Source organism: Sphaeramia orbicularis, chromosome 22 (assembly GCF_902148855.1).
Source record: "Sphaeramia orbicularis chromosome 22, fSphaOr1.1, whole genome shotgun sequence".
Taxonomy (NCBI): domain Eukaryota; kingdom Metazoa; phylum Chordata; class Actinopteri; order Kurtiformes; family Apogonidae; genus Sphaeramia; species Sphaeramia orbicularis.
In genome coordinates, this window is record NC_043978.1 from 3,747,246 (window position 1) to 3,770,582 (window position 23,337).

Genomic DNA, 23,337 nt, shown 5'->3' on the forward strand with positions numbered 1-23,337 from the left:
ATTTGGCTCAAATTTGACTCAGTGGTACATCTCGCAGGCCTACCCCCATTCAACAGAAGAAATTTAAATTTAGCTGCATAGTGCCCCCTACAGATTTACTTACATAAAAATTTCTTTAGTTTGGACATACGAAAAAAGATCTGCCTCAAATTTGAATGAGTTGTCAATCTCCCAGACCTACACCAATTCATCAGAAGACACTGAAATTTGGTGCTAGAGCGCCACCTGCTGAACGATGGACATACTTCCACTGGACGTGCTTGTGGCGAGGGCCTTTAGATGCCGCTTGCGGCTTTAATTTGTCTTATTTTTCTTTCTCCTGCGCTTTGAGCTCAATTTTGACCCCCTGAACATTTACAAAAACTCACCAAATTTTGCCCAAAATTCAGAAATGCGAGAAATTGAATTTACATATAGGTTTCGTAGATGTCCGTAAAGAAATGTTTCGGCAGCGCCCCCTTGAAAAGTGGAACTGCATTGCGCCAATGGGAGCGCGTCCAACGTAAAGTTTGTTGTAGAGCCACAAAAATTGGTACACAGATTCATCATGAGGAGACAAACAAAAAAAAATACTATTGTGGCCACGCCCCTAAACCAGCCGGAAGTCGGCCATATTGGATTGAAATTTCCAAAATGCTTAGTCAGCGTTTTTGCTGACGTCATATTTTAATTATCTCCTCCTTGGCCGTTTGGCCAAATGAGCTCAAAATTGGTGTAGAGTATCTAGAGAAGTGGGGCATCAAAAGTTAGCCAAATTTTTGGGATTGGCATCACCGTTTTTGTGATACGACGTCGCAAACTTTGCAAAAGTTGCAGCTTGAATTAGTGTTGAGCCTTTTTAACCATATCTGGGGTACAGGATGCATTCCATCAGCTTGGAAGCAGTTAGTTATAGTGCCAATACTAAAACCAGGAAAGCTTTCTTGGACCACTAAAGCTATAGACATATATCACTGACTTCACAGCTAAGAAAGACCATGGAGTGTATGTGAAACAAGTACAACGGAGGACCCAAGTGCAGTTTCTGGTGCTCAAAGAGCACAGTCTTTATTACCTGGCAGGCAAGCAACAGACTAGGAACAGGCAACAGATTAACCAGAGACAGGCAGGGGGTCAGAAACCAGAAGATCCAAACGAGACCAAAGGGGAGCAGGCAGGAGACGTGGTCGAGGAACGGAAGGCAGGTCAGTAATCCAGGGATCAGGCGGAGAGACGTGGTCGGACTAGGGCTGGTCAGGTACCGGGGACTCAGACAGGTAGACATGGTCAAACAGGCAGGCAGGTGAATCTCCAGGTGGCAGGCAGGGCAGGTAAGGAACAAATGGGGTCAAGATCAGAAAAGCAGACAGGAGAAAATGCTGGAGAGTAACACACGGTGGTAGAAACAATCTGGCAGAGAACAGAGAAGAGAGAGGTGAACATATACCCTCTACCTGATGAGCCCAGCTATGCTCACAGGTGAGGGTGATCAACTGATGAGGAGGTGTGGTAGGCAGAGTAATGGGGAGGTGTGGCTGAGAAGAGAGAGAGGGAAAGAGAGAGAAAGAAAGAGAAACAGCAGAACAAATAGACAGAAATGTTACAGTATGGTAACAGAGTGGCTTAATTATTTTGTAGAAAGTCAAAGTCTGCTTTCCACTTACCGAAGCAGCTTCTGTAAAGGCAGAAACACTATGGACTCTGTGGTGAATAGAGAAATGACTGTTGCTGTGTTTTCGATGTTGAGAAAGCTTTCGATATGTTATGGAAGGAGGGTCTTCTTATTAAGCTGTGTAAACTTGCTGTTGGAGGACAGCTGTTCAATTAGGCAAGAGGTTTTCTGCTCAATCATCAAATACAAGTAAGGGGAGGTGGTGAATACTTGGATGTGTTTAACGTAGAAAATGGAATTCCACAGGGCAGTGTTTGCAGTCCTATTCTATTCAACATCATGAATAATGACATATTTGAAGATGTGGATTGCTCAATTGGAAGGTTCCTCTATGCAGATGATGGCACCTTGTGGGTGAGAGACAGAAACATAAAATTTATCGTAAAGACAATTCAGACAGCTATACAGCAGGTTGAGCAGTGGATATTAAAATGGGGATTTAAATTATCTGTGCCAAAATCACAGGTAATATGTTTCAACATCTGTCACAAGGATATTTCCCTTAAGCTGTATGGTCAGGAACTTGAGCGGGTTAAAGAGGTTAGATTTTTGAGTGTCATCTCTGATGAAAAGCTCACCTGGAGGCAGCACACTGAAAAGGTCAAAAATAAATGTAAAAAAGTGAACAATTCACTCCGATGTCTAGCTGGTCAAAACTGGGTGATAAACAGGAAATCTCTCCTAAATATCTATTGGTTCATTATGAGATCTACAATGGATTATGGATGTATGTATAGCCTACATGTCTGCTGCTGAAACAAATTTAAAGAAACTTGTTGTAGAGCAGGCCCAAGCCCTGCAAATTTGCTACAGGGCTTTTAAAATATCGCCTATCGCTGCTATGCAAACTGAGCTGGGAGAAATGCCACTTCGATTACAGAGGGTCATAATGGGTCGCACTCTGCAACGGACATTCTTAAGGAATGCTGGGAACACCATAAAACTGACTATTTTAGTTTTGGTTGGATAGGAAACACCAAGGCTTACCTTGCTGGTCTGAGTGAGCTCTGCTTAAGCTCCACAGTAACTCTGCCACCTGTAGCCCCATGGAAGTTTGCAATGGCTCCTGTTGATGTTGATCTGCACCAAAAACTGAAAAAGAAACCCAAGAAGTCACAACAGTTTCTTGTCCAAGAACTAATCAATAAGCATTGTGATAAGCTGTTCATATTTACAGATGGGCAAAGGATCCTGAGAGTGGGTGTACTGGTGCTGCATTTTTCATCCCCAACCATGAGGTGGCTATCTGGAGGAGACAGACAGATCATCTCTCAGTGTTTACTACTGAGCTTATTGCAATTCAGGTAGCACTGGAATGGGCTGTAACAAACTCACAAAATCAAAGTATAATTATTGCTTCAGACAGCCTTTCAACATGACAGAGCATCAAGTCCGGAAAATCTGACTGTAGACAGTATCTTGTGTACAGCATTTTTTGCCTGATCCTTTCCCAGTATGGAAGCGATGTGAATGCCTCTTTCCTATGGGTTCCTGTTCGTGTTGATGTGGAAGGTAATTAATTAGTAGACATGCTGGCTAAAAACACCCTAAAATTGCCTGTAATAGACCTAGTAGTGTCAACTAGCAAACCTGAAACAAAACCCATCGTAAAGAACTATGTACACAAAATCTTTTAGGAATATTTGGATATATCTGATATTGGAAGACATTTGTACAATATTCAAAAAATGTTTGCTTGTCCAGGATAGTGGGCAGAAACCCAAAGGAAGAAAAAGCATTTACTCATCTAAGAATAGGCCACTCAGAACTCAACTACTCACTATATAAAATAAGTAAACACCCTACCAGTTTTTGCAATCATTGTCATAACCCAGAAACCATTGAGCATGTTCTGATCCACTGTAATAAATATGAGTGTGAAAGGAATGATTTAACTGAATGGTTTAGAGACCATAGGCAAGATTTTACCTTAACAAGCCTTCTAGGAGTTCCTTCATCAAAGCTGTGGAAAATCATTGCTTCCTTTCTAAATGAAACAGGATTAATGAATAGATTATAGTAGGTTGCCTCAGTATGCTATAGTGTACATAGTATGTTATAGCTGCTATTTATTAATTAATTAATTAATTAATTAATTAATTAATTAATTTATTTATTTATTTATTATTTGTTTGTTTGTTTTCTAATTTTGATTATTATTATTATTATTATTATTATTATTATTATTATTATTATTATTATTATTATACTTTTTGTTTATTTATTTTTTCTATCTCCCTCCACACTCCAGTCCAGTAGGTGGCGGTAAATGCACCTTTCAGTTGGCTGCCAACCGCCATTAAAAGCAAAAGAAGAAGAAGCGAACGTAAGCAGTTGATCAACAGATCATGTAGCAGCCTGCGTGCACAGAACTACGATAGCGGCCCTTTGTACAGAATAAGCTGTGCGTGGATCTCATCGCAACACTTCCGTTATCTCGCGAGAAGAGAGCGCTACATTCTCGCCCTTAGTGTGACCGACGACAGATCGAAGGTAAGGTCCTAAAAGATCACTCTTCTGAAATTACACAGTGGTTTGTTCGCCTCTGCACTTCGGTTGTGGTCAGAGGAGTTTAGTTAGGTCAAATAGTATTATCAGTAATGCATTTAAACCGCTTTTTGGAAGCAGGGGATTGCTCTGTTTCAGACGATGTAGCCTGCTTGCTAACATTTTAGACGCGGCAGTGAGCACAATGATGTACCTGCAAACCTAGACCCTACTCAACCTGTCACATCTGTATATAAGCTTATGCTGTTACACATAAAAAAGTAGAAAAAAAAACACATCCACGAATGAACTCTGACACGGATAAAACAGTTTTAAATATTGTAGCGAGCTTTTGTGATACGCGGAAATAATAGCAGGTTATTTGTGTTCCTGTCAATTTTCCAGAGTGATTGCACGTACAAATAAATAACGATAAGACCTTATATTACAGAGAAAACAAAGTGACAGCTCAATGGTTCATTATACCCATTCACTGCCATTACTCCTACTCTTACAGTGTTTTTGTGATAATTAAAACTTTGTTTTATTCAGTTTTTTTAATGGCTCACGTGAAACAACTTCCAAATTTGTATACACCGTGTTAGTCAGACCTCAATTTCCACTGTGATTTATTCAGTCATGTGTTAGCGAGCCTCTACCAAGTCTTATAATGCTTGTTGCTGAAAATACAGATGGATAAGACCTGAAATGCAGTCACGCAACCTTGACAAAAAGTAGTCCAAACACCAGACACATTTCCTGTGTGCTGAATGAAATCTGTGGTAAACAGCAGCTTAGGGCTATAAATCTCATATTGTCTAAACAAGACTTCAACACATAAGTACAAAGGCAGCACAGACAAAATGCAGGCTTAATATCTTAAAAAAACACACACACACAATTACAAATCTAATTGTGGCCTACAATACTGAATGTGCTGTCATTCCCTGTCACAATTATTCCACCAACTTTACCTCCTTGACAAATATAAATATGACAGTTTTTTCAAGTATTATCACTTTATTAATTTAAAAGAAAAACAGACACAGGTTGTTGACTTTAAATTTTGGCTTATAAATTCACAAGGAAAAGGTTGTAACTCTGAGAACATTGGCTGGTGGATGGATCTCATGTCATAAAAAAAAAAAAATTAAATATATCTAAATAATACGGATTTGCAGTATTTCATTCAGCCTTATGCACTGTACTAATATGTTTTAAATGGTGTTTATGTTTTGATTGGTATTGTATACAGGAGCAGATGTCATTGCTTCTTGAAGAGAAAATGTTTCAGAAAGCAACAACTTCATCACTGATGGCCATTCATTCAGACTCTCACAAACACAGCATCCTCAGTAAGTTTGACAAACTCAGGAAGCAAGACCTGCTGTGTGACATCACTCTCGTTGTGGAGGACATCCACTTCAAGGCCCACAAAGCTCTCCTGGCAGCAAGCAGCGAGTACTTCTCTGTTATATTCACAGCACAGAACCAAGTCGGTCAATCTTTGTACAGACTGGATGACACGGCAGCAGAGATGTTCGCTGCAGTGCTGGAGTTCATCTACAGTGCTCAGGTGTGTGTAGAGGAAAGTGCCAAAGAGCAGCTGTTGGCCGTGGCTCATCGGATGGAGGTTAAAGATCTGGTCAAGGTGCTCACGGAGCTCAGCAGCTCATGCTCCGCTGCAGGGGTCAGTGGTTACCAGGTCAAGATGGACTTAGCTGAAGTCCCAAACAAACGCAAACGAGGACGGCCAAAGAAGAATATGGAAACTTTAGTGGCAGAAAGGAGTGAGAGCACAGAGGAGGACAAAGCTGTAGACATTGACAGGGACATTGAAGCAACCCCGTCTAAAGAGGACACAGACTATAACCCAGGACTGAGCCGACAGAGCAAACGCAAAATCAAGCTGCCTCTGAAATATAAGAGCTACAGGGTGGGGAGAGACATGGCTGAAAGGCAAGAGCCTGGGAAGAGAGGCAGGAAAAGGAAATACCCCAACACTGAGGCTCGATGTGAAGACTGTGGCAAAGTGTCAAGAACACCAGTTCTTAAAAATTCACCAGAGGACTCATACAGGTACGCTACCATCACGTACTGATGGATGTGCTGAATCTATCTCAGGACTGTACTTAAGTAAAGTAACAATATGGTGTAAAATACTGTCAATAAAAAAGTAAAAGTGCCTACATTTACACTGCAAGGTTTTATCTCTAGCAACTTATACAATATGAATAGAACTCCACCATCTTCCTATTTTTGACATGAGGATCAGAAATGCAAAAACGGGGGAAATGGAAATATCTGAAAGCAAATTGAGATGAGAATTTCACATCTGTACTAAACCCCATAGCTACTTTTTCTTCTGCAGTTGCTCATATACCTGTGGACCAGAAACAAAAAGGATCCATAGATTGTATTAATGTTTAAAAAACAAAACAAAACACAGGTTAAAGAAAATTAAATTGATAAATTAACTGAAAATAATGAAGACAGCTTCACTTTGCAAAAAAGCAAAGAAACAATTACTATTCAGAGAAGAGAATATCAGAAGTTATTAGGACTGTTATACTCAGTTCTATTGAAAATCATCGGTGGTCTAGTAATCAGACCATATAACTCTGGTCTAGTCTGTCCGAGGTTCTTCTCTTGTTCCAGTTGTTAAACATATTAATTTCTCCATCACTAAATGATCAAGGTGTAAAGTATTCCAGTACTCAACTGAAGGAGTGTCTGACAGCATACATTTTTGTGGGAGTTCTTACTTCCTCTTAAAAATTATGAAGATATATTAGCTCTCTAGACCAGTCTTTGGTCTTTTGACTTAAGTTTAAAGCTGACTTAAAGTCAAAAGACCACAATAGCAGCAGTAAAACACGTCAGATTTCAAAGATCCTCATTTGTTTATTTGTGTATATTAGCCTAGTGTTTCATAGTTTGTTCCTTGTGTCTGGTAGTTGGTGAGTAGTGTGTTGCTGACTTGCTAATCTTACTGGTAAGTGTGTGAAGCAATGTTATCCTAGTTAATCTGTTACAGAAAACAAATTTGTTGTTAATATGTGTGACTACAATACTCCCTTGTATTGTATTGTACTGTACATATTTTATTTGTATGTACATTGTGTACATACAAATAAAATATATTCTAGATGGAATATAATGTATGTTATCAGTTTTACTCACAATCAGAAAGGTTGAAATGAAGGTTAAAATGATTATACACAGTTTAACATATGGAACCAATGAAATGGACTTTTCAAGGTGTTACTGTTCAGTCTGTTTAGTTTAATAGATCTTGATATTAGGAAAGTGAACAGTGAAGTTGAAAACTAAAAATTTCTGAGATTTGAGAAAAATCTTAGTCTCTGAAATTAAAATGAAATGAATCTGTAATTTAAAACAACAAAAAAAGCACATTCAATAAAATAGTCAGAAATTGTAGAAAACATTGTAATGATTGGAAGAAGTGGCAACTTTAATCCATCAGAAACTAAATGAACACAAGTATAAATGAGAGTGGTGTTGGCCTTGAAGCTGGTCTCAAGACCATTTTCTGAAGGCCTTGGTCTGCTCATGGTCAAGGTGGACTAAGGATTTTAGTTCAAGACCACAGTTGTAGGGATATGACTAAATTTCTAGTGCATTTTATTTGTGATTTATTGGTATCGTCATTATTGGAGAAAAAACATTCAAACATTTCATTCTGGTGTGAAACCTCTTGCCAGTTCTTGATTCTTCTTTCCACAGACTGACCAATTCTGCTCCTCACTGGAAACAGAAAGCAACTTACCCCTTACACCAAATTAGTCTGTATCATTTGAAAAACTTTTCTGGATCTAGTCTGGTTTTAGTCTTGACCTGCCCTGTGTTGGTCGTGGTCTAAACCCCTCTTGTTAGTCTTAATGCATTCTGTTCTCACTTCTGATTTGGTCTTTGTCTAGGTGGTCTTGACTAATACCTGAACCCTGTCTGTGTTCAATGACAAATAGTTTTGACTGATATTTTTTTTTATCCAGGAGAGAAGCCTTCAGTTGCTCTGTGTGTGGGAAGTGTTTTACCCAAAAGCACACTCTGCTCATTCATCAGCGCATGCACACCGGAGAGAGACCGTTTATTTGTCCCATCTGCTCCAAAGCCCTGACCACCAAGAATACTCTGCAGGAGCACAAGAGTCTCCATGAAGGTAATGGCCCTTGTGTGATTTACACATTCCTCTGCATCAACCATTCACAAGCTGAAGATGCAGTTGAAGTCTGATAAGTAAGACGTTCAGTCACAACAGACTAAGAGTAATTGTTCACACAGTTACGACTGAATAGTGTGGTTCTTTCTTTACAAAGATGACTTCAATTTTGTAATATATATATTTTTTTCCTGAAAATATGGGATGTTAATGAGCAACTCTAACTAGATTCTCAAAATGTGAGATTTTTTTCACCCCTAGTGTGTCCCTAACACTTCGTCATAACTTTCACAACTAAAAATCAGGTCTCTATGTATTGTGTGTAAATCACAGGTGTCAAACTCTGGTCCTCGAGGGCCGGTATCCTGCATGTTTTAGATGTTTCCCTCTTCCAGCACACCTGACGGTCTGTTATCAGGCTTCTGCAGAGTTGGATGATAGGCTTATCATTTGAATCAGGTGTGTTGGAAGAGGGAAACATCTAAAACATGCAGGATACCGGCCCTTGAGGATCTGAGTTTGACACCCCTGGTGTAAATGGTAGCTTGTGGTCATCTGCTGTAGCCTCTCAGCCCACCAGGGGGCCTCAGTCCACACTTTGGAAAATGCTGTTTTTCATGTAGTGTGTGGATGATGATTTTAACATAATACTAGTCACAGCGGAACAGTTTATTCTTTTTGAGTGTTTTAATGTTATAATTTGCTAAATGTGGATTTTGTCAGTGTTGGAAAAACAAGTATTTCCATTGTATAGACTGACAAAAGTTATTTGTCACAAATGTGAGCTGAGTGTGAGCTCTGTGTCTTGAATCTTGTCAATTTTGGCTGTTGTGGAAATAATGTCTCTGTAGGAAAGAAAGCATCAGCTGTGATAAATGTGGGGAAGACCTTCAATCAGAAACGGCAGCTTAGAAGTCATTACAGAATTCATACCGGTGAGAATCAATAATCACTTCAACTGTTGTGAATGTACTCAGAGAGCTGACTAACATGTTCTTTATTTATCAATGTCATTGAATTCAAGACAAATCCTTTCCAGAATGTGCCCAGTGTCATCACAAGTTCAGAGATGCAGCCCAGCTCAGAAACACCTCAGAACTCACACAGGTTGAATCAGGCACCACTCACACCAGAAAATGAACACAAATATTTATACCATGTCACTGATGTATAGTATGATTTTACAGGTGAGAAACCTTTTACCTGTGAGATCTGCGGCAAGTGTTTTCACAGCTAAAACCACACTGCAGACACACATCAGAATCCACAGGTGAGAAATGACACCCGGTGTTTTCACATGCAATATAATGTTCAGGAGGTTTTGTAGAAAAAATTAGTAAGAGGGAGCACAAGTAGGCGAGGGAAGCTACATCACGAAAAAGGAAGGGAAACAAGATAGCGTCGCGGTCTGAAAAGACGCCAATTCGTGTCGTTTTGAATGGTCAGACGGGTCTACCTACTATGTTTATGATAGTTTTGGAATAATTATATCATTTTTGATGACCAGGGACATTGTCATGTGTTGTTACTGTGGTACTTTCGCCAGGAAAAGATCATTTTGGAAAGATTGCCAGGCCTTTAGATTACACCTTGGCTGGGCCGACTAATGGTGTGCCCCAAATTAAATGTCCCCAAATTAGTGTCCCCAAATTAAAAATAAAAAAAGGCCAGAGCAGAGTGTAAACGAAAGTATTGACTTACTCGCCCCTGCTTTTTCCTCCCGTAAAACACATCGGTTATAATATACAAGGCTTGTTCATAACGACAGAGAAAAACATTGACAACAACAACAACACATATGTACCGAACAGGAAAGCACAAGTATTCATGCTTTCCGCAGAAGTCATATTTTGTGATAACGTTAGCACAAACACAGAATCCAAATGCAGAACTCCGACAACAAAAGTTAGTTCCAAAAGGTTTATTGTTCACACACAGGTGAAAAAATATAATGAGTGACAGAATCTTGAGGATAATGGTGGGGATTTTCTCCTCAGATTCGTCCTCCGGATCGAGGGCAGCAGCCCGTCTCCCCGAGCGGTGTTAGAGTAGTTTCCCCGACTGGGGAAAAGCAAAGGGAGGTCAGGGACGGAAAACAGGTCATACACAGCAGGCTAACAATCGAGCAACAGGACATTAAGGACTAGGCAAACTCACGTACCGGTAGTCAGGGCGAGAAGGTCAAAACCAGATCAGATGAGGCAGACAAAAACCGACAGGGATCAGGCAGGAAGACGAAAAACCGAGGAATCCAAAACAGGTCAAAAAACAGGCAAGCAAACGAACAAACGAGGTCAAGTACGCTGGTCTGAACTACTGGAGTTACAAACTGGGCGACTGACAAGGGGAAAAGACAGGGTTAAATACACAAAAGGGAGGGAAGACAACTAGACACAGGTGAAGCAAATTAGGGCGGAGACAGGTAATCAGGACAGAGGTCAGGATGAGCGGGGAACAGGAAGTAAAGACGACAGACAAGACACATGAGGGAAAACTTAACAAATAAAACAGGAAGTGACACACAAACATAAAAGACAGACAAGACCAGACTATTGTCTGGCAGCAGGTTATGACATATTTGCGCCGTTTGATTGGTCTAAATCACCCGTTTCGGCCAATGAGAGGTGATGAGAGCTTGGAGATGACTCGTACGTTGTACGCCAAAGGTTTTTCTCTCAACAACCATGCCTCGTGGGCGACCTATAAGTCAGGCCGCTCACATAACAAACGCAGTGAAACATATGACATATGAATTATCTGCCTGCATGCAGTCCTGTGATTTTGGAATTAAAATCAGCTGGCCATATGCTGATCAATACTTCTGGAAATTAGACTTGTGGAATCCATGCCTTCATACTCTTGAATATATCTGAAATAGTCTGAGAAAAACAGGAATTACTGTTGAAAAATTAATCCCGCACCCACCCCCTCCGCGATTCCAGCATCTGATGTGCCCCAAATTAAGGTAATCTAAAGCCCTGATTGCATGTTGTGTAAGTACTGTGTTGCATGTAACTATAAGTTAGTGAGGAAAGAAAAAAAACCCTGAACTTTTCTGAATAACTTCAATGAGAAACAAACCTGGTTTGCTTGTCTTCCAGACGTACTGTGACAGAAAATTGACATTTCTGTCAGTTTCCTAGAGCCAGGAACACTTGAACTTATTTTTGATTGGTCATATTCACTAATCTTTGAAGGCTCACTGAAAATGTTGTGTTAGGAGTATGTGAACACTGAATACATCAGAAGAAAGAACAGAACTTCAACTTTTAAAACACACAAAAAAACAATTTATTCTATCTTCATTCGTTCATGAGATGTAAACATTTGAATATTTGTCATTTCAGGAAAAAACCTGAATTTTGAGGAAAAAAATGAGAAAATTGTGGGTTTTTTTTTTCCAAAGATATTGATTTTCGAGATGAACTGATTTCCTATATACAATTTTTGACTCTTTTCCTATTTACAAACAGTAACATTGTATTCAAAATCACAAAATAAAATAATAACAACAACAATAATAATAACAAACAGCTCTAAGATATCCCAACATTCTACAAAATATTAGCGGAATCCACATCAAACTTTAGACAAAACATCCTCTAAAGCACCAGGTTCCTTATCAACTTTACACATTTACATACATCAATTCTGAGTGTTCCACATATTAGTTTAGCTTTTGATATCAACACGTCAATATTCCTCATTTTCAAGAAAACAAGAAACAAATTGACTAAATACTGTAGATTTCTGGCCTTTCCTTGGCTGCACGTCCTCCTGTTGGACCACGTCCTCCTGTTGGCCCACCTGCTGGTTTGATCTGTAAATAATTGTATGGACATCTAGTCATTTATGTATGTATGAATATATGTATTTATTTATTAATTTATTTATTTCATACAAAAGCCAAATACAACAGTGTCTTACCTGTGTCTCTGCTGACATATAGAGCTGAATGTGTGTGCACAGTCGGAATCTGAACTCATACTGTCTAACAGATGAAGACTAGGTGTCCTCTGTCTTGTCCCATGTCTGCGTGTCTGTCTTCTCCTTGAATGTCCACTATAATGTCTCTTTTCTCTTCCTCCTGTCTGTCATTTTCTCCGTGACGCTCCGTGCCCGCCGCCCCGCCCCCGCACCTACATCTTCCTCATCTTCCATGTCGGACCCGAGCCCATCCGTGTTTCCCATGTTCCGTGTCCGTCTCCCTCACCTTCTATTTCGATGTTACTGTCTCTAAAAGGTTCCTCTGAAGCTCCATCATATATTGAATTGTCGGACTCTGTCTCCATAATCATCTTTAAGTTATTGAAACTGCGCGCAGTTCCTGCAGAGTCGGCATTTCCTCATTCAGAGCAACTGGCACTGTATGTGTTGCTATGGATCCGGTGATTCGAAAACTACAGTATAACAATGAAAAACGGATTGACGGAAAATCTGTCATTGACGAAGAAAGTGTTAATTTACCGGAAACATATGCTCAGTTTTCGGAAAAATTTGATTTCCAGCAAAAACCGGAAAACTTCCATCACTGATAGTGTACAGTGTAACTGTGAGCTTCGGGGTAAAAAAATAAATAAATAATTAATCGGAATTTCAGTAAGTGGGTGCCAGCCGAAAGTATGAGGGCGCCGCCCCTGTTCCCCGGTTAAGAAAAACCCCTGATGTTAAAAACAGATGGCAAAATAAGTTCAAATAAACCAGGCTCACTTCCTTCTGTAGCTGTCTCCTCTTGGTCAAAAAGACTAAATGTCTCTTCTGGATCTGAAAAGCATTAGTAATAAAGCTGTATTTAACCTTGTACTTGTCTGAATACACCTAAACCTGCTATCATGGGGTATACTTTTAGAAAACAAGTCCAGAGGAGGAGGTAGAGGTCATGTTTTCTCTCAGACACTTCAGTTACAATATACTTAAAGAGAATCATGGAATTTTTGCCCAGTGATCCCAAAAAAAAACAAACTATAAAACACTGCAGCTATATTGATCTGTCTCTAATATCTGTTTAACTTGTGCTGGTCCCCTTACAGAGGTGAAAAAACCATACACCTGCAATATCTGTCACAAATCCTTCTCAGATCCAAGTGCTAGAAGACGACACGTGGCCTCCCACTCAGGAAAAAAAACCCTTCATCTGCTCCTTCTGCAGCCTGTCATTCAGCCGTTTGGACAATCTGAAAACTCACATCAAAAACCCACAACAAGAGAGGCCGGGTTAGCAGAGGCCCCATCTGCAGCTCAATGTACAGTCAAGGCTCAGGTCGAGGTGCGGAAAATCTTGCAGCTACAGCCCTACCCACTGGCCCACAACTCTGAGCCCGAGATCCAGCTAGTGGTCACCGGAGGAGTGGACAACATAAACTTTGTGCCGAGTCAGGACCAGGAGATTAGCCTTATCAGTGCAGAGGGGGCAGCAGCAGACCCACCCCACTCCAGACTCACTCTCCTCACCCAGGGGTCAGGGGACATGCAGAATGTGACTGCAGTGCCTCAGGGGGTGTGGTGGAGCAGAGCCCTCAGATCAGCATGCTAGAAACCCAGATCAGCCACCCAGCAGAGCAAATGCATGTCATCACCCTGAGCAAAGAGGCCATAGAGCACCTGCAGGCCCACCAAGGCCCCCCACAGGCCCTTCAGATTGCACCACGACCACTCCAGCAGCTGCCAGGTCATGCAGCCACCCATCCAGCAGCTGATTGGGGCCACACCAGGCCCCCAAGCAGACCTGCACGTGCCAGGCCATTCCCATTAGCAGCCAGCCCATCTCATCAGCCAGACCAGCGAGCAGATCTCCGACCACCACCTCAGGGCCAGACCTTCCAGATCCAGGCCGGACGGTGTCCTAACCTGCTGACACCACGGACTGCCACGTGATTCATGAATGTGATGGCCACATCTAGCCTGACAAAAGTGAAGTTCATTCCCTTAATCCAGATTTGTGAGTCAATGAAACCTGTTTACATACACGCGGATATTCAGATCATTATCTGATTTCTGGAGGTTGTCATATTATTTAAGTGATCATGTAGATAGGATAACTCTGATATGTTTTATCAGAAAACTGCAGAAATCTGATTACACACACTGGATTTCTCCCCATACTCTGTCTTACTGGCATGTATACAGGTTAATCTGATTTATTTCATTCTTTTATGTCTGCACATGTGTAAAAACAATTAAAATTTCAGAGAAAGGTAGTCACGCAGTCAAACGTGAGTGGAAGACAACAGGAAGGTTAAGTGTACCAAAAGAAATCCAATAATGGACTGGAGCACCTTAATCAGTTTTTTTTTATTTTTTTTATCGCATATCTTAAGTGCATGTAATTGCGTTGGATCTGATTATTACAATTATCTGATTACTCCCAGTTATCGGAGTTTTATGGTCATGTAAACAGGCTCAATGATGTGGAATCAAGTCTGAGCCAAGGTCTAAATCCTGGTTCAAGTGCTTGTGCATCATGTGCTCTCCCTTAACTGAACATTGATTGGTTTACATTACATATTGGTGGGGAACAACCCCATGCATCTGATGCTGACATGTTAATTGGGTTACGTTTTAACTTCTGTTTTCCATTTCTTTTTTCTTCTATTGGTGACAATAGCCTTACTTACTTACAAAAAATCTGAATCCTCCAAAAACTGTTTTGACACTGTGAAAGAACCGATCATGATTCAGTGAAAAAATGAAAATCTAAACCAAATGAGAGGGGTGTGAAGATTTCCTTTTAACAGTAGTCGGTTTCATCCAGATGTTATGTTTTAATAGAATATCTGAATATCTGCAAAGAAAGCCGAAGTGTTTTCTTTCCTTCATATCTGTATTGTGAATTAAAGAGCTGCTTCATCAATAATTATCGTCATCAGGTTTGTCTTTGCCAGTTGTAGTGTTTTAGGAACTGAGAGACATGGTTTATATACTCTGACCAAAAATATAAATGCACCATGAGACACTTTAAATTTTAATAGCATTAGGTGTTGCAATATATTAAATCACGCAATTTATTTTGTTGATCAATGTAGTACAGATTACTGTCCATCAGACCACAGTCAGGAATTCAGGGACATTCATGTGGACACGATGGGGCCAGCTGAAAGAAATCACAACTCAATATCTTGTGTGTCCATCGTTGGCTTCCTGTAGAGCGACACAACATCTTCTCATTGAGTTGGCAATGTTGTCAATTGTGGCCCATGGAATGTTATTCCATTCCTCTTTGAGGGCTACACAGAGCTATGGGATGTTATAAGGAGTGCCTGAATATTGTTAATGCTGTCTGAGCAGCATCTGGACATGCCACAGCTGTGTTGTGGGTGGAATCACTGGATCACTAGTAAGTGTTCACCTGCAGAGTTGGACATGGAGCTTGTTTACAAATCAAGAGAATTAACCATGTTTTACAATTATAAGACATCATGAGCTCATTTTGGGGTGTGCGTCTCGTGTTACACAAGATGGTGTTTATATTTTTGCTTGCTGCTGTTTGGCAAAAACCTAATGCTGCCTTAACTTTTGCTCACCATACTAAATCCTTGCTCTGGATCATTATGCTGTTTCAGGTTTGTCCACAATTTGTCAGTGTTTTCACATGTTTATTCAGTGAAAGCTGCAGTGTCCTCATTGGTTCACACATATAAACACCTTCACAAACTCTGTTTCCATTCCACTTGTGCTTTCTTTCTTTCTTTCTTTTTTTTTTTTTTGCAAAAACTGAAAATGGCACATGTAATCTAAGGATACTCAAGTTTAGGTATTTTCATTCTTTTTACACAATAATGCATACATACATTACACACCCTAGGAAAAAAGGAAGAATCTGGTGGAGGAAAAGGATGGAGGTTCCTCCATCCTTTTCCTCCACTGACATGGGATCACTGTCCAATCCAGTCAATACAAACAAACAAAATAAACAAACTAAAACCTGATTAATACAATAGTATTACAAGTTAATATCTTGCATAACAAGTGGTGCCAGGCAAAACCCTGCCCCTTGCACATATTGTAGCTTATTTTGGTATCAATCCAGCTAATGCCATCAGCATATGGTGATGTCAGCATATCAATTGCCTCTATGTATGTGCCAAGCTTGAGGTGAATTGAAACAAAATTGATGTTTTATAGACATTTGAAATTTCACCACTTTAAGTAAATGGGAGAAGAAAAAGAAATTCATAAAAAATCTGAACTTTCACCTACTTTTCTCAAAATGTAACCATATCTATTGTGGCTCACTGTAAAGCTGTAAACCTAATTCAGTATGAATTCAACTACTAGCTTTACTGCTACAGACCTGTGAAATTTCACCCATAATAAGTAAATGGGAGAAAAAAAGATTTATAAAATGCAAAAAAATTTAAACTTTGACTTGCTTTTCTCAAATTGTAATGACATCTATTCTGGGTCACTGGCAATCTATAAACCCAATTTGGTATGAATTCAACCAGTAGTTTTGCTGCTAGAGTGTTAACAAACAAACCAAAAACAATACCCATTGCCTCCCCTTCAGGGGGCAGGGTAACTATATTATGCATGAGCCACAACTGAAACAATAAAAAGTTGCAAAAGTAATACTTTTATAAACCTGAGAATAACCACTGTTTCACAAACTATCTCAATTCTCCTAAATTCCAGAGAAATTGTTCAGTGAACAGTTGGACAAATTCATAGATAAATGAGGCTTATGCTGTTGGGGGCCAACAGCAAGGGTATATCAAATACCCCCAATCCTCTGCTCCCCCAACCATTTGGAAAAAACATACCACCTGGTGTCAAAATGTCACATCATGTAAACTCAAGGTAGTGGCATGAGGAAACATAATTGTTAGACAATTGATATGAACTCAATTTGAGCTACATTGACCTGATAGTGGCAGAATAATGGTCAGAGAACCCATTTTTCCAAACAAAACGCCTCCTAGTTAATGAAAGTGACACCATATGAAGTCTGGATGGTTGCGAGAAAATGGACATATGTAAGATGATCAATATGAACTAAATTTTATCTCAGTCGGCCAATTATGGTTTGATTTACAGGGTGGGGAAGCAAAATTTACAATGAACATTTAGTTTTTTCTCAGCAGGCACTGCGTCAATTGTTTTGAAACCAAACATATATTGATGTCATAATCATACCTAACACTATTATCCATACCTTTTCAGAAACTTTTGCCCATATGAGTAATCAGGAAAGCAAAGGTCAAAGAGTGTGTGATTTGCTGAATGCACTCGTCACGCCAAAGGAGATTTTAAAAATAGTTGGAGTGTCCATAAAGACTGTTTATAATGTAAAGAAGAGAATGACTATGAGCAAAACTATTACGAGAAAGTCTGGAAGATACTATTAAAGAAGAATGGGAGAAGTTGTCACCCGAATTTTGAGGAACACTTGCGCAAGTTTCAGGAAGCTTGCAGTGGAGTTCATGGCTGGAGAGGGACTGACTCTTTCAGAGCCAGATCTACAAATATATGGTGGCCTGAGAAACTGGAATAGAGAGTGAGCAAAAGGAATGGCCTGGGTATATGGGCTCTGCATCAAGTCAGCATAGGTAGACTGGCAGGAACTCAACAGGAAACCTTCAAAAAGAGCCATTTCAGACTAAAAAAAAAAAAAGTTTATGGTCTTACCTTTATTTGTACATGAAATCCATGCGCCAATCCTGGTGAATTAAAGTGTATAAAAAAGAATGAAGATGATTATAAGCGCATGAATCTGTGGACTCACTGGCGCCATCTATCATGAGGCAGGGGTACTGTTTGCCTCCCCTCGTGACTTTTTCACTGCGGTTTTATGATTAATCTGCGAGCCTAAACACATTATAGAAATACATTCCATACGTTATGCAGATTGTGGAAGGATAGAGCATATAATCAGAGTGTTTGAAAGCATTTTAACTGCGATATACAGAGGGACAGCGACACAATATTTTCATCGGGAACCAGCAGAGTTCATGAGGGGAGTAGACAGTTCTCCTGGAGGCACAGCACAGCACTGCCTCACGGCGCATCTCCTCCCTGTATTTGAACGGAGCATGCGGAAATTCTGCTATTCTAATTGACAAAAAAAAAAAAATAAAAATAATAATAACAATATTGGATTCGAATGGAAAATGAGTTTATAGGACATACCAGCTGACAACTATCAACATTTATTATATTTTATAGTCAATTTTTTTCTTTTCAAGATTGACAAGGGAGGCTCTGCCTCCCCTGCCTCCTCTGACTGCACGTCACTGGAAGCGTGTGAAGGCAGTTATTGAGAAAGAAGGAGGACACATAGAATAAAAACATTTTCTATTATGTCAATTTTCTTGTGGCAAATAAATTCTCATGACTTTCAATAAACTAATTGGTCATACACTGTCTCTCAATCCCTGCCTCAAAATATTGTAAATTTTGCTTCCCCACCCTGTATGCCAAAAAAACTGATTTTCAACTAAATCGCCCCCATTTGGATAACTTGTAATACTCATAGAGAAGCTGAAATTGATAGGGTTCTTCCACTAGGGTCCATTATATTGGTTATCAAGGCATTAGAAACCCAACCAATTCTGTCGTAGCTATTGCCTTCACGTGAAAGATATCCGGCGGCAGCGTTTGGGTTAAAACTTCATTTTGGGGATATAACTAGATAAACTACTAACTGAAAATGAATGCAGATTCAGACCAAAAAACAGCAACTTCACTGGCATTAATAGACTTAATAGACAAAATCACCAATTCAGTAAATCAAAAACGTCATGTAGTTGGAGTATTCACTGACCTCAAAAAAGCTTTTCAGTAATAAAGATAAAATATCTCACCTAGCAGCTTCAGCAGGTTTGTACTCCTCCATTTCCAGGATTTTATCCGCAGAGGCAGGAAATCTACAAGTGTGACAAATAAATTACTGATATTACTTTAACATCTTACAGAGAACATACATAATGATAAAGACCTTTCATTCAATGTTAAGGTCCATAAAAAGAATATAAACTATTTTAGCCCAGCACAAAGCAATTCACATCATACTCCAAACTAAAGTATTTGCCAACTTCTCTTTAAAACATTTTACCCCAAAACCAAGTCATCCAAAGCAGAATGGAATAAAGATGAAATGTGTCACCCAGTAATGTCAGCACAGAGAAGGTGTTATTACTTCTGTATGATGTTCCTCTATTTTCATGCTCTCATCCACTGAGGCAGCAAAACTACAAGTAGGATAAATAACAGCACACTGTCCTGAGGATGGAAACATACTACACAGAACATGAATGTGATGACACACATCATACTAAGCAAAGCAGATGGATTTAATGAATAGCATCTAATATGACATTGGAAGTGTCATTCCTTTAATGTGACGTTCAGGTCACTGCAGCTCATCTCCATCACTGTCCATATGATACTGCATTCACAGACCACACCTGGACGCAAACACACACATTTGCAAATTACAAAGGCAGATTAGTTAGATTAGAGGATTAGTTAGATTAGAGATTAGTAGAAAAATGACAGACTGAATGGGATTCAAATCTATGTACAGTGTATCTTTGGACAGTGACTGTCCACTAGACACAATATCCTCTTTTATGTTCCATCTCTAACTTTGTACACGTATCAAACACAATGTTTCACTTACACAGATAGATGATCTTATACCACATTACTGACATGCTTGGAAACACAAACTGACACATTTAGAAACAGAGGGAAACATTCAGGAGACACAAAAGACCCTTTATATCAGAGCAGGGCAGCAGTGTATGGAAATAACCTGCAACAAGTCAAAAATATAGTACTGGACAGAATCCCCTCCAGTATGATTAGTTTAATACTTTAATATAGTAGACCAATATAATGTGCACACAGAAAATACAGGGCGAATACATACTTATCTCCAGGTCTTCCTCTTGCATTAGCTTGACCAGACATTACGTTGGTGCAGTGCTGCCATCTACTGGTTGTTATTCGTAACATCAAATGTGGGACAGGCAGTCTGTCTTGGTCATTCTACTAATACTGGGAGAGAACAGATGGATGCTGAGTCCTCATCCCAACCTGGGAACAGTTAAAAAGTAAAAGGGATCATTTTGGTAGAAGTATACAGGAAAAGGCTGAGAAAATTGGTGTTGCAATTTGTCCCATTGTGGTTCAACCACCACACCCTCCATGGTTGTTACTGGTTCCAGAGACTGACAACAATGCATGAAAAAATTATGGAACACGGGGGAAATTGGCAATGATGTGGACAGATATTATGGATATGTTCAAGTCTTTACTGATGGATCCAAGCAACCAGATACTGGAATAGTGTCTGTAGCATTTGTAGTACCAGAATTCGATGTTTAATTTGCCTCAAGAATAACAGATCATCTCAGTGGAACTTATAGCAATTATAATGGCACTGCAATAGGTGGGGCAAACTAAGTCAATAAGAGTAATAATATGTACAGACTCATAATCAGCTTTGGAAAATCTCATATCAGGTGATTTAAGTGAAAGGAATGACCTAGTCTGCAAAATATTAGTTATGTTACTCTGAATTCGAAGTGCTGGAACACATCTTAGATTTGTTTTAACGCCGGCTCATGTGGGACTGGTTGGGAATGAGCTGGCAGACAAATTTGCAAAGCAAGCTCTTAGAATGGAAACAAAATCAGTCCATAGTCAAGTTGGCAAAGCAGAAGCTAAATCAATAATTCAAAAATTATGATGATGTGGTAAGATTAGAGGATAAAAGAAAACAAGGAAAGAGAACTTTTCTTTGTCAACCCATAAGTTGGTTTGTGGCACTGGGGTAGCAGGTGTAGAAGAGAGAACACAATACTCACACGGCTCAGAAGACACTGTTCGTGATAGGTAAGCATGAGACAAGAAAATGTGGCCACTGTAATGTTCTTGAGACTGTAGAGCATGTTCTTAGGAATTGCACTACGTATGACAGAGAAACAATCAAAGAAAAGAAGAAAATAGAGGACATGGGAGAGTCATTCGGTTTAAAAGATATTCTAAGTAAGTCACCAGAACATAAAGTTATTGAGTATCTTTTTGAGTTTTTAAAAGCTACCAAGTTTAGTAACAGAGTATACTTTTTTTCTTACAATACAATGTCATTTGTATTATTATAGCCAGTAAGCAATAGCGATCATTCTCATCCAGAGGGTGGCGGTAATGCACTAATAGAGTTTGCAACCACCGTTAAACAGCATAGAAGAAGATGACGATGTACGCTGAAACACAAGTTGCACGTTTGTTTTCTGCCAGACAAAGTAGATCCGTTTGTCTTCTCATATTTTGTCTCCATATTCAGAGAAAACTTCAGTTTTTATTTGCGTCTGCTAATCGAATTCTGTTACGGCTAACATGCTAGTGGTAAACACTAGTGATGGTCAAATGAAGCCTCACCAAGGCTTTCCAGCTGATTTTCATTAAAGCTATACCTACCGATGTGGCATTTCTCACAGCACTTAGTAAAAGTTTGAACATGAACAACCCGCCTCCCTCCAAAGCCCCGCCCCCTTCCCTCTGCCTGAGCTCTGAGGCTCCCCTCCTTTCTCCTCCTCTCACCTGATGCGCGATGGAAACGGAGGAGGAAGCAGAGGCGGAGGTCCGGTCCGTTTTGGCGTGTCCGTGGACCCCTCCCTCAGTAATCAGATGCATCATCCACCTGCGGCGGGCCCACGGCTCCTGTTTCATCAGTAGACCTGGTCGGTGCAGTACTGGGTCATTGTCTTCACTGCAGTACTCAGGGGATCGGTGCGCGCACTGTGAACGCGCGGCCTCCGCAAATTTTCCGTGGACATTTGAGGTTTCCTAGTCCATACAATTATCATCCTACATCATCATACATTGTGTGACACCATGAAATTGCACCTGTATGAGTCCCACCATCATAAAAGCTGAGCTTTATGCAGACCTGTTTAGTCCAATACAGCTGACTTCCGGACTTTTATCTCCATCCTTCACTAATCAGACTCCCGTTTGTGCCCCTCAGTTGTCGTTTCTGTTCATAAATCCATTTATTCCCTTCCACATGTGCATGTCAGTTCTATCCATACACATCCTAGACAGTAGACTGTGGTCAGTGACAGGAGAAGCAGCGCCAGTGAAGCGTCAGATTCAGAGGTACACATATCGGATGTGAGACGGCGATAATGGATCGGATGCTGGACGGCCGTAATGGATGATTGACAGGAGGCTCAGTCAGGTTCGGCCAATTATTTCATTCGGACCGACTAAAATGATTGGTCAGACTTTTATTAGAAATATATGAGAATTAAACATTTTTGAGTTTCAATACCTGGTGGATTTCTTTTACATTTTAGTTTGACACACACTTATTAGGAGCATTTTAAGATGACAAAAAAAGTGTAAAAAGTGTACAAATGCCACATCATACGGTATAGCTTTAAATGGTTCGCCATTCGAGGTCTCCCGGAAACAGCGAATACTGCCATCTGCTGTTCAAATGAAAATATGACAGGCATTGCCGTATTACCATTACCTGTGCTGAAATTTGGTATGAATAACTCTGGTATGCTGTACCAACAAACATTGGATATATCTATGGTATGTGTGCATGTATGTGGACACCCATACAGACACATGGTTTTGTTCTTAATTAAACTAAAAGCACTACAAGAATTTATCTCATTGAAAATCTGCTACACTGACCGGGAATCGAATCCCAGTCTTACATATTGCAGTATGACGCGTTATCTGTTGAGTTTTATCTCTGTTGGCCTGTATCGACCTATTTTGCTATCTGATTATGTTGGTTACATTTCGGGTATGTAAGATTTAAATCTAAGCTTCGTGTGTTAATTAAGATTAAAGTGTATATTGGTGTGTGAAATATGACCGGAACGCACGTATGTTCCTTAGAAACAAAGCAAGCAGTCCTGTGAGCAGGAATATGACAGTTCGGAGAAGCGATATCACATATGTATGTATATCTATAGCAACCCCCCTTTCATTTTTTCTGGATCCGCCACATACGTATATCTCACGTGAAAGCCGTAAAAAGAGGGAATGTAAT

At 39.9% G+C, this 23,337-nt stretch overlaps 1 pseudogene; it reads left to right on the forward strand.

Annotated features, from left to right (window-relative positions):
• Positions 1-3,873: 3,873 nt before the first annotated feature.
• Positions 3,874-15,982, forward strand: LOC115413281 (zinc finger and BTB domain-containing protein 24-like; annotated as a pseudogene).
• Positions 15,983-23,337: the final 7,355 nt, after the last annotated feature.